Here is a 12,049-nt window from a genome sequence, read left to right on the forward strand (position 1 = left end):
CCCCCAGCCTAGATACTACAACTGTAAAGCCGCCGAGGAAAAAGCAAATTTTCTCAGCTTTCCGAGTCCAACAATTTAATCATAACCAAGTAATTAGAACACTCCTCAACCCTTGTCTAGTAATTTCCGTAGCTGTCGTGTCGGCTCTGATTGATACCTATAGCACTGATGTGTAATTGGTAACATCTCAATAATTCAAACGTTATTATAAGCCCTTGTCTGTCGGTGTTGGTAGACTGTGTTTGGATTGGAAATCATAGTTTATAAACGTAAAGTTTGGAATAACATGTTTACGTGTGATACATAATATGACTCATCATAAGAATCATGTTTAGGTAACAGTATTATATGTATTTGAGCAAAAATAAGCTGGTAAGATAAAAAGCGTTGATGTGTAAAAGTGTTTATAATGGAGTACATCAGAGTTGTTGTGAAAAGCGAGGAATTTCACACAAAATCTCAGAATGTAAGATGTAATGAAATACACCTTACTCTCAGGACGATACTTTGTAATCATTAATAATTCTATTCAGAAACAAGTCTTCGCATTTTCTTTCGCCGTAGAGATTTGCATTAAGCAATTTATGATAATAGTCAGGGTGTGATTAACAATTTTGAGATGTCTTCCATTTGGGATACATTTTTCTAATTCCCAGACATTGTTTGAATAATTTAGGAGTTTACGCGAACGAGTAGGTAACGATTTATCGTCAGGAGGAAAATTGAAAGGGAAAGCTGAACAAAGCTGGGGAACGGGGGTGATATCGTCAAGGTCTCATCGATCAGATAAGTAATAAGGCACGTTTGCAGCCTGATTTGTCACATTTTTGTGCTGCTGTTGATCTGCTTAACATTGCCTACCACGACAAAGATTTGGTACTTGATAAAAGTAAGGAAGTCTGAGTACTGCTGAGTGATGTTTTAACGTATCAAATGGTCTGGTAAAGCTTGCACACACCTTGTAGAGATTCTTACGATACGAAAATATCCAGCTGTATGGATCTTTGGCGAATTAAGATCTGATAAAGATGAAGAGAATATAAATAGTAGTCATCGAAAATATGTCAAAGACAAGAGAAATTAAAAAAACAGTACTCAACAAACTAAAAGTGGAACTACAAAAATCATCAAAATGTTACCTATATCAAGACCATAAAAATATATCACATTTTCTTCACGCTTCGTTTCGCAAGTTATCAAAGCAAATCAAAAGCAATCAGAAGTTATTCAATTTGCCAAACCGGGTGACCGGGTGATTTCGGGCAGAGGCGGCCTTTTCATTCAATTATTCACTGGTGTTATTACACTAGTTTATTCAGGGCAGGCTTGTGTGCGGTGAATCATGAATGTGTTTTACTAAATGTCTGCGTTACGTGGGAAGTTCTTGATGTGGTTCGGAGATAACTTAGTTTTGTCGGCACTTAATTTGTACGATTTGTGTTTGTTGTTAGTTTCACTACTCTGTAGCCCATAATGGACTTTCTGTCGTGGAAAAAAGGACAGTGTACACCCCTAGTTGCAAAAGTAAAAGCATTATGAATGAATTTCATTTCGTTTACCAATAGTACAATGGGCTGCATTCTCGTTGGTGTTCATTTTATTTTAGAAAATTGAGACTATGAAAAATATAATAGTACATTATTGTCGAGGTTCGGAAGTAGCTACTTGCAGGCTGAGGATTCGTTTTAAACGGACGACCTTGGGAGTCCGTTTAATTGAATCCGAAGCCAGCAAGTAGCCTTCCAGCCGAGTCATATATAGTCTCAAAAATGGTGTAAGAAATAGAAATATTTTACAGAAGCAACGTTCTAATTTTCACAGAAAAAAATAAAACCATTAAAAAGATTTGCTTGCCGCCTTAAAAAAAAAAGAAGTGTATTTTTCTGCTGAAAATACGCTAACGTATTTGAGACACCTAAATAGTCGTGGCACCAACATTATAATAATAAGTGCTGATCATCTGTTTGGCTGTTTAATGGACCTATGCCTTCATTTGATATGGTCATTTAAAGTTTGGAACTCGTTAAATAATGGGATTTGTATGCAACGTTGCAGTCCCGAAATCGAGACTGCAATGTTTTTAACTTTTTAATTTTTTAATGACCATAAACTACGCACTTCGCGACCTATTTTTTAACCAGCAACGTCGACTTTGCCGTCCATTTTTGAGAAAAAGAAAATAACTCCCTCTGTCCCTCCGATTGAATGTTGCATAACCATGAACGATCCCGTCCGGTCTTGGTTATAATTAAGTTGTCAACGTCTTAAATAATTAGTCTAACCGCCAGAATTAGAAATCACCGTAATAGAATGTCTCCAATTTCTGAACGTCGGCGTTAAATCTAATATTAGCCGGTTGATTTGCATAAGTATTCCATATTCATGGCTTGCCTTTCATTACTTGATTACCAGCACTGACCTAGTTGAGCGCTTTGTAGGCGCCTCGCTGTTGTTGGAACGGTTATAAAATGGATACAATGGTATTTTTTTTGCAATGCATGACATTTTTTATAAAGAGCAGCCTTGTAAGTTGTTTCTAATTATTTTATGGAAAACATTTCCCATGAATTATATCTTAAGCCATGCTTAACCCTCGGCAACTGTGGTGATATTTTTTAGAGAGATTCTACTGATGTGGTGTCTATCAGACGTCATTTTCGATAATTCATTAAAAATAAACGAATGGCAAAATGGTAACTATTGTCTTATATAACGATTATTCCATTTATAATTTAATAAATTCAATGGTAAAATAGGTTTAAAATGTAATACATAAAAATATATATAATAAACTTTAGTGACATCACAGTTTCTTACAATTTGTACTTAGGCTAACAAAAAAATTAAAAAAATCTTAACAATCAACAACTTCAAGTAACTTAAATAATTTTCAATTTTTTGAACATTGTATTTATACCTAAAAAAACATAAAGAAAATCTAAAGACAGAATAAGGCACTAATCAGTCCTGAAGTTGGTACTTATTTAAAGGATTTTCCTCGATCAACCATATCAAATATAATTATTTATGTGGTGAGGTCTATCAGGCACTATAGAAACATTCATATTTTTGTGAGGTGACGTCTGACAGACACCATAATTACTATGAACAAGTACATATTTTTATGAGGTGAGGTCTGTCAGACCCAGGTCTTATTGCTGTGCTCACGTCTGTGGGACACCCGCAGCTCATATCTTCCGGTGCATGCACCACGTTGCCGCTCGGGCATCACTGTCCGATGCCGCGAGTCGTTTGAGGAAGGTAACGAGCGAGACAGAGCTATCGGCCCGTACGCCGACATAACAACAAATAAATTATTTGGCGGTGTCTGATAGACCGCACATCAGTCGCAGAGGGTTCAGCTTATATATTAAGCCATGCTTAAGCTTATATCTTATATATTAAGCTATGCTATAGGGGTATACGAGTACATGCATAGTATACATACTGGTGTTTCCTTCAGATCTGTCTATCTATATGGCGGGAATTAGGCACAGATGTGTTTAAACTGACGGATACATCTGTACAATCAATTATTATCCTATGTCATCGTCATCAGTGTCATATATAGGCATTGTTATTAATTTGTTAATAAAATTCCCTAAGTATACACCTAAATATTCTTTTTCTTCAGCATACCTTAATATTAGACATGAACAAAATATGAAAAAAAAAACTTCCAGCCTAAAAAGCTGTGAGCGACCTTTATTAATTCAATTTGAACTTTTTTCCAACAAGGTTACTTTTAGGTTTAGTCTAACAAGAACTGATTCTCCAAAAATCCTAATTGCCTTAATATCTCAGTTTGAAATCAAATTAGGCAGCGAAAACTGGGAGCTTTACCTTCGGCCGTACGGCGCGGCCCGAGCATACACGGGGCGCAAACATTTACTTATTGGCAATCAAATCAGGTCAAAAGCTGACGAATTGAGGCTAAGCACCGGGCCATCATGAAACCTAGAATTTTCAAGAGGGTTAAGGCAACGGGATGTTCGTTTTTGACAGCCTGAGGCGAGTAAAACAGCAAATCTAATCTAATCATTTTTTTTGCGCCCTTTGATACGTTAAGGTTAAGATATATAGGTATTTATGAAACATCATCAGAAACCAGAACTCTCGGACTGATTGGAACTTACGTAAAAATTTGCTAAAGATATGGACCGGATATGTTTTTGTTTGAAGAAACGTCACTTTTGACAGTGACATGTATCCGATTCATATTTTATCTTTAGCAAATTTTTGAGGTACCTAATATATTAACACATTCATTGCCACCCAGCCAAACAAGACATTCGCGGCAGGCCACAAAAATTTCGTCATATAAAGCTGTAGTACCACGATCCCGACTATCGGGTCGTCCGGCCTGGGAACGAAATCATAAAATAGCCGATAGTCGGGTTTACGCCACTGAAGGTGTTAAAGTTCGAATCAGGACGACTGTCACACATGTCCTAAACCGCAAAGAGACTGAACAATATCACCTGAGGTCAATTTAAGTCCTCGCACCTCACTGGACCGAAAGCTCCTAAAGCCGAGGACTGATTGATTGCAACGAAAGCCATCAATTCTTTTTAGACATAAACGAGAGCTCTACTACAGACTTATACAAATAAACATACAATCCCCTAAACGCATAGTTCCCCGTCCGTGACTAATTTCCATTCCATTCCAAAATGCCAGAACACTATCCCAAATTGCGATTTCAGTTCCAAAACAAGCGTTGAATGGTTTCAATGGCAGCCATTAATGAACAGGCTCATCGGGGTTAACACGGTATCGGAATGTTCTGGATTAAATCTGATAACCGCTGCTGATTGAACAAGCCAAATGGGAATCCTATTTTTGAGCACAGCTTTACCTGTATCTCTTATAGTTTTTCTTCACGTGGTCCAGTAGTTGAATGCTATTTGAAGTGATTTTGCAGATTTTGCTATCCTACTAATTCACAAATAATTTTGCAAATTAGACCATAGTGGACTGGTCTATAAAAGTTATAAACATCGATAAAAAATACAATACAATACAATACAATACTCTTTATTGCACACCTCACATACACGTAAATATTTATGTAGATACGAACATCATTGGACTTTATAGCCACTAATATACTTTGGTTACATCGATAAATAGCTGCCAGGAGCCCGGTCTTTTCTGGAGGTCCTTCTTCTAACTCCGTGTTTTGAAACTAAAAGATATAAACAGTCGTCACACTGTAAATTTCCGCAAACCGAACAAGCTTTCCTCCCTCCATCCAATAATGGTATTTACCGGAAAATCGGCGATGGCCGGACGCGGATTATCCGGGCTCGGCGGCGATCCGGATTGTTCCGGCGGAATGGAATGCAGATTTTATCTCGGTTACGATTACGAGTTTCCAGCTTATAACAATGGTGGTGGTTCAATTTTAATTAAAAGAAGAGCTAAACTGAATTCCAAATATCGTAACAGGAACCGATACCTAATGATTTTGAGATGATAATATTGATAACGCATTGCATGCACGTCCATCTATACTTCCCAGTCTAACGGAACAATACAAAATTAGTAATAATTTATATTTATGAATTATATTCCAAGATAAATTGGCTACGTATAAATACACAAACATTTACAAAAGATTGTCTTCACTTCAAGAATAGTTATAGGTATACTTGATCGTTTTATAACGATAAGTGAATTTATATTCACTTATATCCTCAAGGCAACACAAGGTATTTTCGTAGATCAAGTCTTTTCGGAATCCTTAGCCACAATGTTTGGAAATCGACCTGAATCTTTAAGGGAAAAAAGTCTCAAGACAACTTACTGTTCTAACATTCTCTTACGTCATTTGGAAATCCTCCAGCCACGTTAATAAGGTTGACGGGTGATATATCGAATGGGACGGGGGTCAGAGTGTGGCCGGGTCTCGATGTATCTCCGGTTGTCCTGGTGTCCCTAGTCCGGCGCATGGAGGGTCAGTAATGGTTTGGGGCTTGTCTCGGTAATACAATAAGGGAGGGCCACTTACGTCGAAAGTTGTGGAAGTATTCGACCTTGTAACAATTTAAGGGTTGTTTACTATTTTGTCAAAGGACGTCACTGTAGAATATTTTGCCAGTTATTATTGCAGATTATAGGTACCGGCAAAGAGTTGAACCGAGGCATTTCGCACGCATTGATTTAGGAGTGACTCATTTCTCAGTAATATCTCGGCGTCCACGTCCGTGGTCCGTGTGTCCGTGCTCGATAATGGGGGGTTTACGGCGCCTCGTTAGGGGAAAAAGGTTCTGTGAAGCGGGACGATACGATGAATAATCACGATACGCCGCGGTGACACTTTAAATTCTCATCCAGAAGTGCCCCGCAATCTTCCGAATGTCATCCACCCAACGAGCTAACGGACGCCAGGCGCTTTTTTCTTTTATTTTTTGATGCCATCAGAAAAAGCATCGTCACAATATGTGAAAAAGATCTCTCTCAGTTTGATATCGATCTCAGAAACGCGGCCACAATCTTCCCGAAGACAAGACACGTTCTTCTACCGTTCGGCATCGCTTGAAATCAGATCACGTATCAACGCTCGTAATAAAAGTCGGCGGGATACAACGCCGTATTCTAGTTTCTAGACAGACTGACGTACGTACATAGTGCCTGTTTCGAGCTGACTCGGCAGAAATAATCCAGGCTCGGTATTCGGATTTTTAAATGTGTTATTGCTATCTAGGTACGTTTGTGCTCACGAGATACACTGCGAGTAATATAATATTATAAGGCATGTCACTAGAACTTACTGTTGCGCCCGAGATGCAAGTACCTAGTGTCAAAATCGTATCATAACAATATCAGGACCAATTTGGAATCATAGTTAAAACTGCTGATAATAAATAGTCTAACGCAGATAGAGTTCAGAGATGATGATGAAGATGATAGCACAACGAGGCATATATTCCTCCGTTTAGGTATCCCGGTGTGTGCCCCTCATCGTTGCCCCTGCGGTGCGGACGTAGACCAGTTAGGTCACCATGGTCTCTCCTGCCAGAGGAGCGCGGGCCGCTTCTCCAGGCATGCCGCCCTTAACGACATCATCCGTCGGTCTCTTGCATCGGTCAATGTGCCTGCTCTATTGGAGCCGACCGGCATATTGAGAAGTGACGGCAAGAGACCTGACGGGATGTCTTTGATTCCGTGGAGTATGGGACGGGTGCTAGTGTGGGATGCAACCTGCGTAGATACGCTGGCCCCGTCACATCTCCACGGAACCTCTGTGAGGGCGGCAGCTGCTGCAGAGGCGGCCGAAAATGCAAAGGTGGGGAAATATCGCGGTCTCGGTGCCGAATATAGGTTTATTCCTTTCGGCGTCGAGACCCTGGGTCCGTGGGGTCCTGGCGCTCTGAGTCTCTTTGGAGACCTTTCAAAGAGACTCAGGGACGCAACTGGGGATCCAAGAGCTGGCAGTTACCTCGCTCAACGCTTCAGTCTGGCAGTTCAGCGGGGTAACGCAGCCAGCATCTTGGGGACCTTGCCGCAGGGGCCTTTTTTAGATTTAGGTTAGTTTTAGTTTTATTTTAGAATAGTTTTTAGTTTGTATTTAGTTTAATTGTAATTTTAAGTTGTTTTTATTTATTGTTTTTTTTTTTGTGTCATGTTTGTTATGTTTTTGTTTAAAAAAATTACAAAGTGTTAGGTTCTCTACAAACGTCTCATAGAACAAACTAGCGACTCGCCCCGGCGTCGCACGGGTAGTTCAACGAATTTAGACAAAACCTTTACAAATTATACACCAAAACCTTCCTCAAGAATCACTCTATTAATAGGTGAAAACCGCATGAAAATCCGTACAGTAGTTTTTGAGTTTATTGCTAACATACAGACAGACGCGGCAGGGGACTTTGTGTTATAATATGTATTGATATGCAGACCGGAGAGTCCTGTAAAAAAAATATTTTTTATTTTTTATTTAATAAAATACGAGTTACTCGTAAATATAGTCGTAGTCCCGCAAAACTCAACAATGAATTTGACTGTGGGGTCATCAGTCTCTAGTTATGTAAACTTAGAATAACATATAGTGCGTCTAGTTCTTAACTGTGACGTCCTTCCTGACGCATATGTCCTTCCAGCTGGCTAGGTTTAAGTTTAATAAGAGCCATTTACCGCCACCAATGAAACAATAGAATAAACCACGTGAAACCCGCTCACGTATCGACTAGCAATAAAACTTGATGGAACAGATCCCACCCACCAAATGACGGGCCTTTGAGGCAAAGGGAATCGCCAATGAGTTCGTTACGAACGACACCTCGTATGTTTGTAAGCCAAGCCTTATACAGCGAGCAGAGATTGAGGAATTAGGTATATGTGACATAAATACAGACATCCACATATAATATAATAAACAGAGGCGTACATTGGTAAAACATTGCACTTCCTTTTACAACAATCGCGTAAAAGTGAAAGCAAAAAAAATAATTAAAATTTTAGACAACATTCGGAAATTCACTATAACTATACAAACTGTAACTACATACCTATAGTTACCTACAATTGTTTTTGTGAGTTTTCAAATTTACCATTGTAACTAGTTATTGATAAACCTTCTGTTCTAAGTGTCCCACTGCTGGGCAAAGGCCTCCCCTCGAGACTTCAAATCCCCCACATTTAGGGCAATTTATGATCAGTCGTTGAAAAATCCATCCTGTGACGTACGGTTAAATATTTATCCATATTCAAGTAACCTGTATAGGTGCGTGATGTACCAAATCTTATGTAAATTCTATATCAAATCAATATTAACAATCGTAACTCATTTTACGATTTCAAGACTACAACGATGGCTTCAGGCATACAAAAGCACTATTTTACAACACCAGCGCAAAGTTTCAGACATTTTGCATATCGTTTGGAAAGCTAACATTGCGGGCGCAAAACTAACAATAACAATATGCACTGCACGGACGGTATTGCAATATACTGCCGTATTCGAACTTCAAGATATTCACAAGAGACGACACGTACTAGATCCATTCTAGATACGGTATAGTTTAGATATCAACTAGTTCTCTTTTGCAGCGTAATTCGGGCAACCAATGTCACTTTTACGTTAGATAGAGTTAGATATCTATTAGATGTGAATTGGATCTCTATTATCTCTAAGTCATATCCTGTGGAAATCGTTTAAGAGTATCTCCAGAATCCCGGAAATGTCAAATTTGACAGGTTATATCTTAAAAATATCGTTATCGTATTTTAGGGTAGGTAGAGCGAGAGAGGGCAATAGAGAGTACTCTCTCCAGGCGAGTGTTATGCCTGGGGACCGAAGTCCACTGAGAGATAGTCAGAAGGAGTATATATAGTAATTGTCATTTGAAACTCCGTAAGTGCGATGTAGGTTTCTCATAGAAATAGAATGCGACAATTACAAGTCTCTGAGGTTTCTACCTCACTAACGCCATCTGTTAGTATTATGTGGCAAGTCGTCGACAGTGACAGCTGGAGGAGACGCCACAGTATCTTGGCGATGTCTAAATAATATCTAGTAGATGTCTATTTCAAAATCAGAATCGGGCCCATAGTGCCGTTGTGTATTCTCTATCTTATATAGATAAACAAAGTTAGCTTTTGTGTTTCTCCAATTGAAGAGGATAACGCAGATGCAGCAATAGGTATATATACTACACATTAATACTCGTAGTAAGATACCTACTTATGGCATACCTAGTAGATAGATCATCTAGCATAACCACAGGGTTATGCTTTCTCAAACTCACAGAGTTTTTCAATAATACTCCAGGGGCCGATTGCATAACAACTTGTGGTATCGTCTTGGGTCGTCCCATTCGTTTTTCGTCAAGTTCTTAAATTAGTCCTATTCTGCTTACGTCACGCATTCTACATTGAAAGCCACCGACGATTGTGACGAATGTAGAATGGGTGACGAAAGCAGAATAGGACTAATTTAAGAACTTGACGAAAAACGAATGGGACGACCCAAGACGATACCCAACTTGTAACTAATAATATAAGCGAAAGTCTCTTTCTAATCAAAGGAATGGAAAAGAGACTTCCGCTAATATTATTAGTTACAAGTTGTTATGCAATCGGCCCCTGATAGCCCAGATAAAAATGTAACTAAAAAACATGTTTTTCAAGTCTGTTCGGTTCGAAGAGTAAGCTTTTCACACGCACTAAAATTACACCTTCTAACATATTATGTGTGCTCGGACGTTCTTTCATTTGATTTTAACACCTTATTATCAAGGTCGCGTTACCGCGAATATCAAAATTCTAAAAAAATTGCATCTGTCCCATAGATTTGAACGTAGAATTTGAATTTAATCTGTCGTGATTCATAACTAATTTTAAGGTAAAACACGTGTGTTTTAGTCACTCGCGCGATATGTTTCGAAGATCCTGTCTCCAATTGACATTTGATTTGGTTATGAGGTTATGACAGACTTTATTCTAATTTCGATTTTCGCCCGTGCATGGTGTCCCCCGACTCTTCGTTAATAAACAAAATCGATAATCAAGAAAAAGTAATTAAACCAGACCGCCCAGCGCGTCTATATCGTAGATAGATGTGTATATAAGACATTTTATATATCGTATAACACGTTCGAGCTCGTTACCCGCTAATGGGTGTTTTTATCGCGTCTCGCACGTCCGGATCGTCAGCGATTGTTATACGGCGGCAACCTAAAACAGCTTAACGTATGGGTGTTAAATGGCTTGCTTTTCGCGGGCAAGTAGTCAAAAAAAGCGGAGCAGGCAAGGTGTTCATAATTACCTAAACAAACTACTAGAAATTGTAGGTGTCATCCCTAAGAAAAAGTGACAAGTAGCCTTACCACGTGTTCGACATTGACATGTTCGCTAACGTCTTCGAAACTTACTTATACATCTCGCTCGCACTAATATTCCAGTAGTATTATATGCCATCCTTTTGCATTATATGCCATCAAAATCTCTCATTTGCGGACTATATTCTATCAGTAAAATGTTATTAATTTACTATTTAGAAATAACTTTAATTATGGACAACATAGTGATTGTATAGAAATGAAATAACATGAAAATTGGAATGGAACTAAGGCACGGCAATGTTATTAAAGTCTAGTTCGAAATCACTTCTATTACTTCACACGATAGCGTATAAAGAAGCTGCGAATAGTCAATTTTTGTAAGAGACCTAATATTTACTGATATTAAACCGTTAAATGACTGACATAACGCAAATTGTACAGTTTAATTCTATTGTTTTAAATGTCAAGGTCACTTAAATGATCAAATTTGACAGGTCACATACGAGAGGTTAACTCACGTATTAGTAGTCGCTCGCGCAACATGTTTCGGAGGGCCTAGGTCTCCATCTTCAAGCACTAAGGGCTCATTTAGACGGCGCGCGAACTCGTATACGATTTTAGTTACATTGCGGACCATTGAGGTTACAACAATTCAGCCGACCGATCAAATGACGCAATGTAATGAAACTCGCATGCGAGTTCTCGCACCGTCTAAATGAGGCCTTACAGTGCATGAGCAGCGGTCACGATAACCGCGTGCCGAACATGTCGTGCAAGTGGGCGTTTTTTTTTTTGTTGGCCCCTACACTTTTTTTTCTAATTTGGGATTTTTTATGTTATTTCTACTTAGAATCACGAGCTCTTTCTATGCTAATAGGAGAAAAAAGTGTCCTAAGGTTTTTATTTCCATTACGTCACCATTTTTCATAGACTTTGTATGGCGGTCGCGGAATGGAAAGATCGAAACATGTAAGGAAATTTTGGGACACTTTTTTTCTCCTATTAGGATAGAAAGAGCTCGTGATTCTGAGTAGAAATCCCAAATTTCAAAAAAAAGTGTAGGGGACAACAAAAAAAAAACGCCCAAGTGACTAAAAAAGTGTCGTGCGAGTGACTAAAAATACGCGAGTTAAACCGTAAAATTTGCTTAACTCACGACAGTTTAAATTCATAAAATTACTGTTTTAATTCCCAGCCGCTTTAATGGTTCATGAATCATTTTTATTCTCAGTATTAATGGCGCGCCATTGCTCCTGATAAAT

General features: G+C 38.7%; 1 protein-coding gene across 7 annotated transcripts in view; it reads right to left on the reverse strand.

The window, feature by feature from the left end:
• Positions 1 to 12,049, reverse strand: part of LOC134652771 (synapse-associated protein of 47 kDa) — a 108,532-nt gene that overhangs the window by 11,267 nt on the left and 85,216 nt on the right. The window lies entirely within an intron of this gene.

This window comes from Cydia amplana, chromosome 1 (assembly GCF_948474715.1).
Source record: "Cydia amplana chromosome 1, ilCydAmpl1.1, whole genome shotgun sequence".
NCBI classification, from domain to species: Eukaryota; Metazoa; Arthropoda; class Insecta; order Lepidoptera; family Tortricidae; genus Cydia; species Cydia amplana.